The sequence below is a fragment of the Rhipicephalus sanguineus genome, chromosome 1 (assembly GCF_013339695.2).
Source record: "Rhipicephalus sanguineus isolate Rsan-2018 chromosome 1, BIME_Rsan_1.4, whole genome shotgun sequence".
Classification (NCBI taxonomy): Eukaryota; Metazoa; Arthropoda; class Arachnida; order Ixodida; family Ixodidae; genus Rhipicephalus; species Rhipicephalus sanguineus.
In genome coordinates, this window is record NC_051176.1 from 225,452,201 (window position 1) to 225,469,546 (window position 17,346).

General features: G+C 45.9%; 1 protein-coding gene across 3 annotated transcripts in view; it reads left to right on the plus strand.

Moving 5' to 3' along the window:
* The first annotated feature begins 804 nt into the window (after nt 1-804).
* LOC119373389 ((Lyso)-N-acylphosphatidylethanolamine lipase) overlaps nt 805-17,346 on the plus strand; it is a 77,347-nt gene continuing 60,805 nt past the window's right edge. For 2 of the 3 annotated variants that reach the window (XM_049419853.1, XM_049419856.1), the window contains exon 1: nt 805-1,053. The gene's annotated coding sequence lies outside the window, so the exon portion shown is untranslated. The remainder of the gene's footprint in view (nt 1,054-17,346) is intronic. The other variant, XM_037643433.2, reaches the window with a different exon arrangement.

The window sequence follows — 17,346 nt, forward strand, 5'->3', positions numbered from 1 at the left end:
AGTATAAGCCAACCTTATCCGGAAACACGAGGTTTAAGCAGGACGTATGCATGTGCCAGGGGGCACTTATAGGAGTAGGCTGTTTTCTGATCATATGTTTCAAACGTGCTACTGGCCTTGCGTTCGCACGCGCTCCGCAAGTGCTATCTTGCCCATTTTAGATAAGCACGTCAGATAAATTGCATATCAGCGCTTGCAACTCGCGCTGCGCTACATGGAACCGCGTCATTTTTGCGCCAGTTTCAAGTGTGTACACAAGTGAGACAAAGCCTACCTTAGCGAGGGATGTGTTTGCGATGAAAATGAGGCATCCTTTTCTATCTCTTTATCTCTTTGCATATCCGGATAAGAAAAAAGAATGGTAAAAGATATCGCTCGCCTAAAGCGCGACGTTTATTTCGCTTATCTTAATTTCTTTTTTTATCTCTTTCGCGCTCGCGATAATCCGCAGGAAGTGCGAGGAAAAGGCCGAACCGTCGCTGCAGCATTTGTACACAGTAAGTCGGCGTGAACAGTTCAATTGTTTGACGAGGGTGCACCGGCCGTGTTCCTATCGCAATACGCAAAGCCGCGTCGCGATACAGAAATGAAAAGTTTCGTTTCCTGACAACGGGCGTCCGGCTTCACTGGAAGGCTCCGCGGGGGCGTAAACATCCCCGTTGGAGGAACGGAAAGAGAAGCGGCGTTGGCGCGGAGGGGATGGCGGGCGAGGAGGCGAGCGAAAACCGATAGCACGGGCGGACCCTGTCTCGAGTCGTCATCGCTCGTAATCAGGCGGTGTGACGCAACCGCGATTTTACGCCGGTAATGCGGGGTCTTCGACGCGTTGCTCGTTTATAGAACGAGGCAACCAAGAAAGATAACACGTCGACCTTCGCGTCTCGCCTGCCGCTGCTTATTTTCACTGCGCGCACAGGCGCGCGGCCAGCGCGGCGAAGCGAGGCGTTGCTGTCGTTTTATGGAGTCGCTCCTGAACCGTCGTCTGTTCTGATCGTGAGCCGCACGCGTCGTCTGCTGCGCCCGGTGCTCGGCAGCTGTATCGGCCGTCTCACGGTGAGTGCTCCTTGTGCGATTGTTTTGCCGCGCAGCTTCGACGTAGCCATCGCTGAAGCGTATTGTGTTGTCTCAGCTGCATATTGCGGCTTGTTTGTCGTCTTTTGTTGGTTCTGCCATTATTTCGTCGTGTGTAAATAGTTACCAAGCGGTCGGAACTTGCACTTTTTGCGACAACAAATATTTCGCTGTAGCGGCGTTACATGCACTGTGTTTCAAATGAAGTTCGACGATGAATAATTTTCCACGTTCTGTGTTTTTCTTTTTTTTTTTTTGTCACCCTGCAACTGCAGGTGATCGCTCTAGCTTGACCTGCTTGACAGTGCGCTCATTGCGCGCTTTTCATTTCTTTCTTTTTTTGTCACGAAATTGCTTTTCAAGGCCATTCTTTTCGCGAGAATGTGCGATCAATTCCACCGATCATTTCAGACATACTGCTGTCCACATTCGGCTGTACTCCCGGATGTTTCGAAGCTGTTTCAAAGCCCAGTAGCGTGCCGCGTTAACCAATAGTTGACGCGCCACACTCGGAGCTTTTATAGCAGTCGTTCTTACGATGACATTAGGTTACTGTCGCGAATGGCTCGAAACTGCGCATCATACAAATATAGCCACCGTGAAGGTTCTATTGCCCAACGCATGGGATACTTGATCGCCCATGTGTCGCAATTGTATATCTTGCAAGCTGGTCCGAGCGGCCAAGTCATTGCGAACCGTTTAGAAGGAAATTCCCGCGCTGCCACTTTTTCTTATCTTTAAAGAAAACTGGTGCGGTCGCATGTTTTGAAGTGGTGCGCCATGTGCGCGTATTGCGTTGATATCAGTGGTATGGTTGCTTACTCCTTAATGAGCTATGCTGGCTTAACAAGCAGCATTTTTTTTTGCGTTGTTGCTGGCTTTTCTTTATTATTCACTGCTGATATTCGGAGAATTTGTTATCAACTTTTTACCTAGTGTATGTAGTACACATCTTTGGTCTTTTGATCGAGCAGGCACTTCATCCACAACCACGTGTTCCTGAAAAAAAAAAAAATGAGCAAGAAAGTTTGAAAGAAAAGAAAGCAATATTTATATACCAAGGGAGCACAAACGCGGGAAAATATATAACGGCGACATGCAATCAATAAGTGCAACGATGTAGCCCGAAGAAACACTCGTGAAATTCTGAAATTTTACATACGCACGCACCTTTTTTTTTATTTGGACACCGATTACATCCTCAATAGATGCTCGATTGTTGTAATTTCAGCTTTTTGTTTCTTTTTTTTTAAACCTAAGCTGCAATCATAGCAGTATACATTACTTGTAAGCGCCAATATTAAGGTGGCCTTGAGAACCTGTACGAGCACGTACACCGACAATCTTACGGTGTATACTTTAATTATTACGTGCTTGCATATTCTCTACCGACCGAAACGTAAGCTGACCGCTTGAAAGGGCATACGGCCCAAGGGTGAAACTATTAGAAACAAGCCGAAACCGACAGGACGGCCTAAATAACGGCGGTATGCTTTATGCTAGGAGAGGTTTAACGTGAAAAAAAAAAAAAAAATCAGCAAAAACATCAAGAATAGTGAGAAGGCGTTCGGAAACAAATACACAAAAGCGATACACAACAGCCACTACGTGGTGATGTCTGTATCTATCGCAGCTGTTAACCATACCTACGCCGCCGCACTAACACTTTCATTTGCAGGAACGAACACGTTTAAGTATTCTTTTTTTTTCCCTCGTACAGTAACCGAATAGAATTGTATAATGGAATCCAGATCCTAATTTTGAATTAATATTGTTTTGTTTTGTCAAACATATTTAGTGTATGTACCATTTGTCGCCCTCCCTGCTTGGAACACGGTGTCCGCAGTATTGGATAAACAAAAACAAATAAAATAAATAATAACACGTTTGTAAAGGAAGGACAACACAGATAACCGATGTAACCTCATAAATTGTGGTTTATTAGAACGATAAAAAAAAGAAGGAAATTAAGGTTTGCTGAGACGGGACGCGATAGATAGGAAAGCATTTACATGTTCGAGCCTGCATTTTTTTTTTCTGTTTATTCGTTTGGAGTAAGTGCGGGCGCTAACTCGTGCCACACAGCACACTGAGCGGAAGCCCTTCGGTAGTTTTGCTTCCGGGCGTCAGAATGAATGCCCTCGCTTGGCGCAATTATAGAACAGCGCGAGTTTATTTTGAGCACTGATAGCCGGATGGCGCAGTTGCTTATTTATTTAGCCTTGTTTTCCTTTGAAGGACAACAACCAGAGCGCACGCGAGAAACACAACGCCTTTATATGCTCACACTTTCGCATCCCCGACATTTACGTCGAGATGTCAAGCCATAAAAGAATCCAATGTTTCAGGGGCCGAATTCACAAAACTTCTCTTTCGTAAGTGCGTCTTCTCATTGGTCGGCCGTTTTCGCTAATGGTATGATCCCGCGTCGTGATTCGCTTAAATATTATCTTACGAAAAATGTTTAGCTTAAGACGTTTTTGTGAATACGTACCCAGGTTCCTTCGGTGAAAGAGTGTTATAATGAAGTGAACGAGTCACGAAATACCTTGCTTGTCGCTATACCCGCCTCTTCAATCCAGCTCGGTGATGAAACTTGCAGAGGCGAAAGTTTTCGAAACCGCAGAAAATTTGGACTGTCACGTCAGTGACGTGAACATACGGGACAGATTTACACCGGGTCAATATACTTGCGTGAGTTGCCGTGCACGGCGACAATTTTTCTTTCCTCTCGTTCTTCTTTATATATATATATATATATATATATATATAGCACAGTTCACAAAGAGCATTTTGTCATTGACCAGCTCTGCATGCTATATATTTTATGTATTCAATCTCTCGATTAGTTGGCGGCGCCTGTCCTTACAACCCACTTTACCGCATGCGATGTGTGTCGGGCATGCAGGCCTTGCTTTGATCCACGTCGTGGATGCCGTGGTAGTTGATTGCTTCCTCCCGTCAGCCGAAACTGGCGGCGTTCTCATCTCCTGCGGTCTTCCTCTCCAACGTGCGGTGAGCAACGCAGCGGACGCACGTGTAAACGGTCATCCGACGCCATTCACTCGCAGGCAGGGGCGCTCATTGTTCTCGACGACCGAACCGTCCTTCTCATCGCGCAGGTTTTGTGTGCGGCGCAAGTAAATAAAAATAAAACGGCTTAACTTTTCTCTACAGACACTGCCGATGTACATGTAGAGTAGCGTCTGGTTCGAACGCGCGGCTAACGCGCAAGATCGCGCGTCTCTGGTTGCAGTGCAAACACGCCATTTACAGGCGCGCAAAGGGGGGGAAAAAAAAAAGAACAAAAAAAATCACAGCATATCCACGGAGTGAATGATGATGAGTGGGCGAAGCTGCGGAGGTTCATCGGTAAACCGTGAATCTTCGGTGAATTCTGCCCAGTACATCATCACCGACGTGAGATCGGGCGCGTTTATACTAAAGGTTCGATGAGTTATGACGACTTGCAGCTCACTTTAATTTTACATGTACGCTGTGAATTTTCATTGTTTAGAAAACCATTGCTTTAGAAAACATCTGGCGTCTTTCGTTAAGCAGCTGGCGTCTTTTCGTTTTGCTTTAGAAACATCTGGCATTCTTTCGTTTTGCTATTAGAAAACATCTGGCGTCTTTCGTTGGTTTATTTCATCAATCAACGGCGTTTTGAGCAAAATTTTTATTGTTTAATCACGCACAGGAGAAATCTCACCAGGCACTACCTTGGACGTAAACAATGGCTGCTAATTGGAATGAGAGACAGAAGAATTCGGCTTTTAGTTAACGCGCACGCTGCGAATTTTTTATTGTTCAACAACGCACAGGAAAAATCTCCCACCGGCACCACCTTGGAGGTCAAGATCTGGTACTAGCGTTACGACTGGTTACGCACTACTACGACTACGAGGGACGAACGGGTGCCGCCTTAAGGAGCTTCGCCCCTAAGAGGAAAGAAAAAGAGAGAGAGACGAAAGGAGAGATTTGTTTATCTGGTGACATAATCCAAAAGCCAGACGAGTCACTCTCGGCCATGATTCACGGGATGTTCTCGCTGCGGTGACGTCCCCTGCCGATACGCGCTTACGCAGCTGTTGACGAGACGGCCGACTTACATTTCTTCATCCAAGCTTCATGTTTTTATGCGAGAATTTCGGATGGCATGCTCTTTTGCCATTCGTGACGCGTGGAGCAGCGGAGGATGACTCACCCCAACGTCGAAAGTCGGGTAACTGACACTCCTCTACATTATCTATAGGAGACATTCAACTTCAGGGGTTGTCTTTCGGCAAATTTCGCTCTTCTGTACGTGCGGATCGGACGGCCAAGCAGTCGCTACTTATAGGACAAATACTACTACTGCTGCTGCTACTACTACTACTACTGCTACTACTACTACTAATAATAGTAATGATAAGAATATTTTTTTTTTTACCATTTTCGACGTAGTCAGCCACTGAGCTTAAAGCTTTCGCACATTGGCACATATCATGTTCGCCATAAGGGACCAAACGTTTCTTTTGTACAATGCGACTTAGTGGTTTCTCTCAAGGACCCGTATTAAGCCCACTCCTTTATAAAAGTTCATGCTATTCGTAATTATTCATTCCTCTCATACGCGTACATTATCAATATTTTCAAAGGAAATTCGTGCTGTTGATCACTCTCGCAACCTGGTATCTGACCTGTTTCTTCTGACTGCTTCAACAATACTACTATACCACCTTGGATACTTCCATGAAGTTACGACTTTCACTCGCAAAGCAGCAAGCATTTCATTTTGTTATTCTGTAGGCTCTGTATCGTTGTGTAAGGTATGCGAGGTCAATGATTTCGGTGTATCTTTCATACGATCTTAGTCTCCTGCTCACACTAAGCGCGTTGCAATGCGGGGTCTTCGCTCTGTTGGCTCTCTTTGCCGACTGTCGAGAGAAATGAATTCTCCAACACTTTCCGCAAGTTGTACGCAATAATTTGTCTTTTACAATTGGAACATGTGTCGGTGGTATGGAATGGCATTTCTCAATCCAACAGTAACACCATAGAAAGGATACGAAAAAAACAAACAAACAAAAGGTTGAGCCTATATCATCGTCGGTTTGCTATGGGATTGTCACTGCGATCACTTCGTTGCCAACGAGATGGCGCTGATCTGTTTCTTTTCATATCCCTCACAACAGCCTATCTTGACCTGAACTTTTCACTTGTGTTGTACTTCGAATTCCGCATAAGATCATCAGAGAGCAAATACCTTTTCAGGTTACTGTGTAGCATATGCGGCACTTAACCGTCCACACAACAAAATCTAATTATAATGCTAATTTTCTTGATTTCGATACTTTTCAGCACTCGCGGTCACTGTTTCTTTTTTTTAATTCCCCAGCCTTGTTCCGTTGTAATCTTGTTTCATACACTATTCAAATTCTTTTGTCTTTCTTTTCCTCTTGAACTTGACCAGCGTTTTGGTGTAAGTTAACTGTACTTGCCATCCAGAGGCGTAGCCAGGAATTTTGTGTGCGTGTGGGGCGGGGGGGGGGGGGGGGGGTTGAAGTCCTGCCCCCCATTCCTCCCTGGCTACGTCAATGTTATCATCCTTGCTCTTGTATATTTATTGTGTTTGTCGTCTCCTATTATGCTCTGTGTTTATCTTTTCTGTGACTTGTATTCGCCTTCAGTTTTTCTTAATAATATTTTTCTTTACTGTATACGGGCGTCAGTACTTAGACCTTAGGTTTTTTTAGGTCTATTATTATTATTATTATTATTATTATTATTATTAGTGTCGTTGTTTGTGTTTAAGCAGATGTTGGTGCCTGTAGACGGCGCTTTCTACCTGTCTTAATTCGCATATATACTCCCAAGGACGTGAAGGTTACGAAAAGCGGAGATACAGTTAGAGTGATGATAGTTCTAACGTTCACATACGTACGCAACTATCCGCGGTGGTCTAGCAGTTACGGTGCTCGACTGCTGACCCGAAGGTCGCGGGATCGAATCCCGGCCGCGGCGGCCGCATTTTCGACGAAGGCGATAATGCTTGAGGCCCGCGCACTTGGATTTAGGTGCACGTTAAAGAATCCCAGGTGGTCGAAATTTCCGGAGCCCTCCACTACGGCGTCCCTCATAATCATATCGTGGTTTAGGGACATTAAACCCCAACAATTAATATTATATACATACGCATACAAATAAGATAAACGCACGAAACACAAACGTTACTGAGTGGCTCACAAAATTCAGACGACGATGTCGGCTTATAGCACTACGTTAAGCACACCGTACAGCTTTGAACTCATCGGGGTTCACTACGCCGGATAAAAATAATGGCAAGGTAGGATCGGAGTAAGGCGTCATCGTGATGATGAGTGCGCTACAATCGACACATTCAACCTGCGAACCCTTCTTTGCAAAAGTGTGCGGTCCAATGGTGAGACTGTCAATTTACAGATTTATAGTACAGGAATAAAAGCGGACACTAGACATTACAATGCAAGAGGATGATACACAATCGTCGGCAGTAGTCATGTATGGTGAGTGGTCAGTAAATAAACGATGCATCTGAATGCACGCTACACGACACTTAGCTTAACGAGTAACTTATGCTGTGCTTTGTCGAATGATTTCGCGCTTGTCATGATGTATACAATCAACAGTAAAGTTGAGTTTCGCACGGTTAGTATCTTCGAAAAGCGAGTTGGATAGGAGATTAGATCTTACAAAGCGAGCTGGCCTGAAGTAACTGTACAAAATAACTTTTGTTTCAAACACTTACGCGGAATACAGTACATGTTACGGAGGAGATAGGTTAGTACGTGCGCACTGAGTGATCATTTTAATAATATTTGTGTGGAGGAACCAGAGGAACCAGAGGAACCACCTTCCTCCCTTCCACACCCTCGCTAATGCACTGCTGGCAGTCTTCTACTGCCAGTTATTGTATTGACAATGTCGTAGCACAACTACACGAAAGTGGCACGCGCGTGTCCTTGTATCAAGCAGCAACTCCGTTGCATAATAGTAAACTAGTAGCGCGGCTTAACTCGTTCCTGTGGCCGGCATCGCTCGCTGAAATCTTGTTTTGCGTGTCGTTTCGTGGTCTCCGCGAGAACGGTCTCGATTCGTCGTTGAGAGGTTATAGCCGGCGGCGTTTATACGCGCTACGGAACCGCGCGCTACGCCAAGGTTGCCGGCGCGTTTATGCGGGCCAAGGTTGGCCGCCATCACACAGCGTGCCCCCGGCTCTCCCTCGCCTGAAAGCCTTCGCTTCGTTTTATTCCTGGCGAGAGGGGGCTTCGGCGTCTATAGACGTTACGCTAATTCTGTCCGTTGCGTACGCCCTTTCTTCGGCCTCTCCTTCCTGGGACGCTTGCTGGGCTAACGGGGGCTCGATTCAGGGAAAGTGGGCGCTCGACGGTTCGCCCGTGCTGCAAGAGGGTGCGGACGATGCAGCCGGGATTTCATGTGTATGTGCGCAGAAACGTTGAAAATGGCGCTTTTTTCGTTAATATTACGAAGTGCTGAGTCCTGGAAAATGTTAAAAAAAAACAAAGAATGTCAATTGAAGACACTGATGACATACGGCCCGCTTCTTCCAGGTCGAACAATTTCGGCCAGGCGCGACTGGAGTGAAAGTTCTGTTGGGACCACCACCATGTCATCAGCGCGATATTCTGAAAGCGCTGAACATGTTTTTGCGCGATACAGAGCTCGACGAGAGACTGTAAATAATTTTTGGACATTCAAGGACTTACTTCGTCGCCACTTTTTTCCATCATCATCATCCGCATCTTCTCTCCACTCTCTATACTACCACTCTCCCCTTTCCTACTGCTGAGTAGCAGGCCAGAACATTGATTCAGGCCGACCTCTCAGCTTTTCTGCCATAATAAACCTTTTCTCTCTTCTACTCGAAAGTATGGTACTAGAAAGCGTTGTTTGCAACACTCAGCATTACAGGATTTGAAAACTTTAGCTGAATAAAAGGTACACGGGAGTGCGAGCTTTCTGAATCAAAAGCGGAGAAATTGACGTAATTATTATTACTTCCGATTCCCATATATGTACCGTTTGCTCGACCCTGACACACCGTCTACATTTTAATCTTAGCCTTTTAAGATAATCTTATTGCGTGTCGACGCTATTTTCTTTTCACCTCCCCCTTGTCGCCGTAACCGTTCCTGTGCGTTTTCCTTCTTTTTTTCGATGCTGTATCTGGGGGCGCGAAGCACCGAAAATAAAAGGGCGAGGCGGCCGATACGCGTTATTTTCTTACTGATAGCAGCGGTATATCGTGCAGCGTACGCCGAGGTCGCTGTGCTGCACGAATGGCCATAGATTGTGTTGAGGGTCACTCGTGAGTCGTGCGGCCTCTGCCTGCTGTTCCGTTACACCTTCAAGTCGGGCACGGCCCCGTCCGATAGCTGTTACGACCTCGCGGATGGTTTCTGAGTGAAGGCCTGCGATATGCATAGCAAAAGCGATGGCTTTAACATAGTCATGTTCGCCTTTGCAGAAAATGCCGACCTTCAGTGAGTACCTATATAGTTTTTATCTAAGAGACATTTTGATATCTCTACACGTCTCTTGCGTGCTTTACTTGTTTATCTGTTTACATTCGCTGCATACCGCCTTTCGCGCTGCTCAGAGCTTTCTGTTACGCGATGCTTTACCATTCACACTAAGCTCAAGCGTTTCCACGCAGCACGTGCGCGCGCGTGCCTCACACCCGCGCATTACAAGTCGAACCACTGAAAACACCGGGGCGTGTATTTGTTGGCTGCAATGTCCCGTGTTCAAGTTTCACTGCGAAAACGCGTGTTATTTTATCTCTGCCAGTTATTCGCGTTTAAACGTTCCAGAAAATGCTCTTGGAGCGTTCACTACCGTATAGCTCAGCTGCTTGTTTTTGGAAGTTTGTGAGGACTCTTCGGTGGATCCATACCGTCCGTCAATGGGAGTATAGCCAGAGCAGGGGTCTCTTCTCTTTCTCTCTCTGTGTTGATGTTGCGCTTCACTTCATCCGGCATTTAGTACATATACACTTGCCTAATGTTAAGTCTAATGAATAAACATACGTTTACGAGTGTTGGGCGAACTTTGTGAAGGTATGATTAATTTAAATGGAGTGGACGGGTTGCAAGCAAATATTCGAAATAAAAATTTAAAAAGAAGTCCCGTTTGTCCAGATAGGCAACACATGCACCAACAACGTCTGCTATATGCAGCTTCCAAAACTTGTTTCAATGGCGCTCCTATGGTAACCATTTGGAGAGCATTTTCGATCAAAATTCTATAGCATAAAATTAGTCGAAAGTGTGATCGACAAACGTTCCATGGCCGCCGCTCCAAAGGAAGGTTACCGTCACTTCAGCGTTGCGTTGATGCTTGATATTCGCGATTAAAGTCTTTCATAAACGTGTACCTGAAGAGGTTAAAAGAGGTTACGGGATCTCCGTGACAGCCTAAAGGGCTGGGCGTCGGCACGGGGGGCATCGCGCGCGAGACGACATTCTCCGACCTTCGGTGTGGACGAGAATAAATGGCGGTAAACGACCTCCCACTCGAGCTGACCTGCGACAGCAGCGAGCGGAAAAGCCCCGCTCACTTGTTTTCTCTCCCATTTGCAGAAAGTCGTGCGGCGTTGAGCCACGAATAGACGCCGCTGTATACGTAATGCATAGGTTGCACTGAATGCGTGCATCCCAACAAAATGGTTTTTGTTTCGTTCGTCTGCGAAATCATCCGCCTCTATTTCATCACTGTCTGCCAGCGCTCGCTAAGTGACCTGTAATGTCCAAAGTCTGGAGAGCCACGTCAGGTAATAAGTGACAACAAACGCCACTCTTTGATCAGTGCGTTTGTTATAGCAGGTCCGTACGTGTCTACACGGGCGAAAAATAAAGTGCTGAGAGTTCATATGTAAAAAAAAAAAAAAAAGAAAGCCACGGGTTTTATGTAGGAGTACTTTGCAGTATTTTCACATCACATCGTATGTAACCTCAAAATCCAGTTCGAATTATTATGGTTTGCCTGTGCATTGATAAATAAAAATATGCACAAGGCCGCATTACTGATACTGGGAGCGCTGCAATTCACTGAGCGCTACGCTGCTCATGAGCACAATGAGCAGCGTGCAGAAATACGCAGCAATGCTATTCTATTCGAACACTTCGACATTGCACTTCGAGCATTTGAGCGCTTTTGTTAGCTCTCAAATTACTTGCTTCACTGTGAACTATTGAGAACAGACGTCCAAATTCCAAACGGAGTGCGCCACCGATAGCGTAAGCATTGGGCGAAGTTTAAAATTTGGGTTGAACAGCTTAAATAAATTTACGCAACGCATCGGTAACTTTGCTGAAGTGGCAGGCAGATTATCCCAGCTCTTTGGTGTAAGAGTAGAATAGTGAGACGTTATGTGTAATAAGTAGAGACCGGATTTTAGGCAAATGCCTATTTTGTTCCTTGCGCTCTGTCGCGCCATTTTGATATGTGAGCATGGGTTAGAGGTTAAGAAGGGCTTTTATCGTGTTTTTATAGTGCCTATAAATGCCTATTTTTAGCGTTCGTGCCTAAATGCTTACAAATGCCTATCAATGCGTAATGTCAAAATTGGCGCTTGTAAACGCTGACCGCGATGCCGTGAACTTCCAACGAAGTGCAGGTGTTTGTTCGCTTCCCCGTTCGGTCAGGTGCTCTGGCACAACAATGAACACTATTTAGCCTCAAGTTGCGCTCCCTGGGGCTGTCTGAGACAGTTAGTCATGTTACCGCGTAAGATTGACTGTTGGGAACTATGGGGTTCAACCTAGTCCTCTAGTTCAACCAACTCTAGCCCTCTAGGTCAACCAACCAGCAACCGCTGGCAGCAGTGAAGCGGGACACGCCGGTGAGCATTCGCCGCCGCGCTGGCATGGGCCGAGCGGTTGGCGAATGCGAAACCGCGGAGAGCCGTCAGCGGGAAGGAGAGTGAAGAGTAAAAAAAGAAAGAAAAATGTGATGTGTACGTGGTTTTTGTTTTGTCTGTAATTTACTTTTTAAGGTGTTCACTGCAGTAGCGTAGCCAGAAATCTTTTTCAGGGCGGGGGGGGGCAACCATACTTTATATATGTACGTGCATGCGTTTGTATGTGTGCGTGTATATACACACACGCAAAACTGAAAAGTTTCAGGGGTGGGGGAAAGGTTGAACCCCCACCCCCCCGCCTGGCTACGCCAGTGGTTCACTGCCAAGGGGAGAAATTGGCTGTACGCAATTCGACTCGGCCAATAGGAGAAATCCCTTCCTTCTGGTCTTTTAGCCATCTGGCTGTCTGCTCCTGCTCTGCACTTCTCAGTCATGCCGGAAAGACACTCAGGAGTGTGTTGATACGACAGTGGCCACATGACTTACTCTGCAGAACACGGGAGTGCGAACCGTGCGGGACAAAGCATGCTATGTTCAAATGTTGGCGTCTTTGTGCCATCTTAAGCAATAACATTTTTGTTTTCCTGTCATAGGTCACGCACGTCTTCGTTTGAAATTATTTGCATTTATGTCAAAATTTATTGTGCCTATATTTCTGATTTTGGAAGCCTAAGATATTGTTTTGCATGCATATTTTTGGCGCCTAAAACGAGCTTTTTAGTGCCTAAATATCCAGCCTCTAGTAATAAGCTATACAGCGCGCGGCGTGAGAAAATCTCGAGCTCGCATTTTCCCTCAGTGAAATTCCTTTTTCTTTGGGGGGGGGGGGGGGGGGAGGGGGTTCAATTAATCTTTATGTGTATTCGTGCCTGTGTTTGTATGTATGCCTGTATATATATACACATGCAAAATTGAAAACTTTCGGGGGGGGGGGGGGGGTGTTGAACTACCCCAACCCTTCCCCTGCCTAGCCAATGACTCTGGGATACTGTGTACGTGGCTAACTAGAACGCAAGGTGGAAAAATAGAAGGTTTTATGTTCTCTTTGTTGGTTTAGGTGAACGTGAAAACAAACAAACAAACAAACAAACAAACAAACAAACAAACAAACAAACAAACAAACAAACAAACAAACAAACAAAAGTTACGTACGTGTAACCGCATGCAAACGCGACCGTTCGTCACTTGAACGACGCTGAACAGCAAGAGCGAATATGCGGTAGCCGATTTTTTTTTCTCCCATAATGTAAGGGATGAAACTGCTGTATAGAAATGAAGGTACATTGTTTTGAACACAGTGTTTCCTTTTTTAAATCGAAACTTTCTTTGCCTAGCGTCCCCAGAGTGTTGTGCATGCGCGCATATATGTGTAACGTACGTATACTACTCGTATGCATAACTATCGCGTCCCTCGCCGAATACACAACTGATGTGTAGCCTTCCGCGTCGACCTACGAAGTCGTGCCAGTAAGGTTCATGACAGAAATAATGACAGAAAACCTTTACATATAACCGTCTTTTTTTTTTTTTTTGGTATCAAGAAAGCACACATACTTCTTCATGGGGAAAAACGCGTTATCTTCAACGGCTTCATTGATTTTCCTATATTTGGGCCAGCTGGCCGTTCCTTGGCAATTCCCAAGGAATGAAAGTATGTGCCACTGTGACACGAGATGTATGGGAGCCTTAAATGCACTTACATATTTGTCAAATTACGCCTCTTCATCAACACTTTTCCATCGACTACAATCATACATCGCCTTTTTCCACGTACCGACAACTAACAGCCTACGGGCTACGAGGATGGGCTCATCTGACCCGCTAGTGCTGCCTTACAGGTGACGAGCTATCTGCTTCCACCTTGTCAACTCAAACAAGCTTCGCGTCATTCAGCTTTACACATTGCTCGGATCTGCTTGTTTTCTTTTTCTTTGAAGACTGCGCCCTGCTGCGATTTAAAACTTCTCACGTTGCTCGGCAACTCGCTAAGTACGGTTTCGCATTATAAACCTCGTTGGCTGTGTTTTATTTTATTTTTTTTTTTTGCTGTTTTACCAAGTGCTCGTTACAGCTTTTCTTGTATAACGTTGCGGAAGTACTAACTCTGGCGCGAATACACGTATACTGTTCCAGCGACGCGAATTCCTCGGGCTGTATAGCGCCTCCCTTCGAGGAATAAGAAAGCGGATGACTCTTCTAATCTTTGTATACGTGCTTATTACTTCCTCCAAGCATGATTGTACACGGAACTCCGAACTCTATACACCACACACTCCCACGACTTCCTCCAGCTGCGGTCGTCTGTCCTGCGCGCAAATCATGATGTACGGACCGCGCCACGTGCGTACTCGCTTGACGTCACGAGAGCTTCTTAACGCTACCGCTCGCTCTGTTGTCAAAGTGGAAACGGGCGTCCTTGTTTTTGCTCGAATTCACGCGTAAACGTGCGATAATGGGGACTCTAATAATAGGAAAGATGTGCTCGTTGGAGTACCAAAGTAGGTGGCAACTTCTTCTTTTTTTTTTAGTCCTGTCAGGAAATCCGAACGTAATTACCATTGCAAAGCAACTTGCGCTCCGTGCTGAAGTGACATCAACAGAATTCTGGTTACACGATGCTTGTATAGGCGCAAGACCTGTCGACGGCAGCAGGTCGCGTTTATTGCTGCAATCCGCTATACACATACCTGCGATTCGTTATACATTGCTGCAGTCCAACTATACGTGGCCGCAATCCGTTATACGCGTACCAAGCAGCGCTGGTCGTCGTGCTTGGTACGAGTTGACTATATAAGGCACACCTTAACCAGCTCCATGAAGCTTTGCATGCCCGGATATAGGTCCTCAGAGCAAGGTCTTCAGGAGACCTTTGACTCCTGTTGGAGGGCTTAACTACAGGTACTTAATAGCTTAATCTTGTAGGGAAGGTTCCAACACCTACAGTCGCGTGCTGCGTCACATTCTCTGGTGCCTTTATTCTATGAAACGACGTCATCGGATGAGGTGGGGGAAAGGCCAAGAAGGGGGATAGAGCAGTAATTGGACGAAAATCGATAGTGTGGTTTATGGCGAAGTGGTTATGGTTAGGAAAATAAAAAGTGGTGCTATGTTCTGCAGCCCACGAGGGAGCACGGATCAGCGCCGAAGGGAAAGGAATGAGGGAAATAAAAGAACATGAGAGAGGAGATAGATACTTGAACCAACGTGCAGAGCGGGCATCCGCACGTACGTGACGAAGCGTGTGGTTATATATCTACGGTCAGGCGTTGACACAGAGCTATAGGTTAAAGCTCACTTTAGCTAAGTAATGTGGAAAGAGCGCTCCTATGCGTTTTATATTCTTTTAAAACGAGAACACAAAAGGACAAAACTCAGACGGCACATGTATATTTTGTATAGTAAGCAAAGCGTGAGGGATTGCTGTTGCTTGACGGCACTGTCATAAAGTAGTCGTGCTTGGATGCACGTTGAGCAAGGTTCATCGTGGCGTGGCGAACCAATCTCCTCCTCATGTAAGGTACACCTTGTTACTATTTGTTACATCCAATAATGCCATTGGAACACTCGCGGGAAAATCAACTGAAGCCTGGAAAATTCGAGCTGACAGCGACATTTCGTTGAATATCTTTGCTGAGCAACTTGCATCGGTGTGTGACCATTCATAAGGTTCTCTTTCTCTTTGTTTGCGCTTGTCTTCATGAGGGAAAAAGAATAGACATGGAGCGAAATCGGTGGCGATGTTTTTTCGTGATAGGCTCTCTGCACGCAATACGCGTACGCAGTTTATTCAGAAAGCGCTGTAGGAGGTATATCAAATGCGTTTGCTACGCCTCTGCTGTCGCATAATAGGTGTATAGTATAAAGGAGCCTGCATGTCTCTCTACATCAGAAAAAGAAAAACACCAGGTGCAGTCAAAACCGCGATAGCGTGACGATGAAGCGTCTACAAAAGTGCATCGTCCCTTTCATCGCTGCGCTCTTAAATCCACGAGCGACAATATCGCGTGCGCACAACGGCTGATGGCATGCGCACTGAAGCAGCCCCGGACGTAACCTTGGGATAGGATCGCGGCCCTTTCCATACGGTCGAGACACAATCTATACTGCACGCCCTTATCGAAGCATCGAAGAGCAGGACTTCTTTCAAGGCTTCCTTACGTGTTACGTCAAGGAAGCAGCCTCTGTGCCTCCTCTTCTGTTTCCTTCCTACTATCATCCTGACTTGGAATCCTTCGCCTCAACCTGGCACATTGTCAACGATATTCGGGTCACGGTATCTGCTTAGATCGAGTCTGGGCGGCAAGTATACAGAATGAAGTAGGGAGCCTAATCGCTACATAGATAAACAGCATTTCGCTGCAGCGGATAGAGCTCAGTCGCCCGAACTTCGCTTGTGCCAGATCCCCACAGAAGATGTAAGCTCTACAGCTAGCTTCTTCTTCACTTGCATATTGAAGATGTTCCTAACCATAGTTTTGAAACCCATTCAATGCATTCAGCTGTATATATATTCGTCGCATGCAAGCTTGCATTTCCGTCCGGTATTGCATACCCTTGGGATATACTGATTTTACGACCGTGCCTGGAAATACTTGCGCTACCCAAGTGGCGCCAGCTTTAGTGCTCTGTGACATCTCATAGTAATAATAATAATAATAATTGTTGGTGTTTCGCGTCCCAAAGTCACGATATGATTATGAGGAACGCCGTAATGGAGAGCGCCGGAAATTTCGACCACCTGGGGTTCTTTAACGTGCACCCACATCTAAGTACACGAGTCTCAAGCATTTCCGCCTCCATCGAAAATACAGCCGCCGCGGCCGTGATTCAATCTTGCGACATTCGGGTCAACAGTCGGGCACCATAACCACTACTATGGCGGGTGACATCTCATGTAGACACTCCCATACTGCCTTTATCTCTCTCTCCCCTAGACGTCGTTGAGTCTGTTGCATCTTAGTCGTTGCAGAACGTGCAAATACCGCGACGCTGCAGGGCCGCTCAATGAATTTCGTGACGATTCGTTTTTCGCCGATGCGCCAATGGAATTCTCATGCCCAATCTCGACAAGAACTGTCAACTGTAACAATCTCCTTTGGTGAAGCTGTTCTGAGAGATTTCTAATGCAGATGCATTCACGACAGGTCGACAAATATGACATCTATTGTACATGATTAGGTGAAGAAGAAACTGAATGCAAGACCAAAGAGCGGAGTGTGGCCGTCACAGAATTTTCATTGAGTATAGCAGTTCTCTGGGAAATATCATAGCTCGTGGTGCAATGAAATAAAACTCGGCCGACAATCGTGGTATCATTATTAGTGATTTGCTTGCGCCCTTTGGCCCGATGCATTCTTTGCGCCAGTAAAATC